Consider the following 339-nt stretch of genomic DNA (forward strand, 5'->3'; position numbering starts at 1 on the left):
GTAACAACAGTATGAATAACGACAATAGCATACACACGAACCAATATCACATCACTTCCTGAGACTTTCCCTGCATAAATCCTTCAGCGTGAAAGTGCCGGCCTCACCCCGCCCTCGCGACGCTCGCCTCCGCCTCGTTAAGCGGTCTGCCGGCCCTGAGCTCCGTTGCCTCGGAGTGAGCTCGCTTCCTTCACCTGCTTCGCGCTTCATTATTCACTTCGTGTCCCTGAAGCGCTGGACTAAGTTTGCTTTCCTCTCTTTGGGAGTCGGGATTTCGTAGTATCAGCTGCTGTGCTGCGGTTGGTTTAGTCTGCCAAATTTTTGGAATTTTATATATGC

This window comes from Penaeus monodon, chromosome 20 (assembly GCF_015228065.2).
Source record: "Penaeus monodon isolate SGIC_2016 chromosome 20, NSTDA_Pmon_1, whole genome shotgun sequence".
Taxonomy (NCBI): Eukaryota; Metazoa; Arthropoda; class Malacostraca; order Decapoda; family Penaeidae; genus Penaeus; species Penaeus monodon.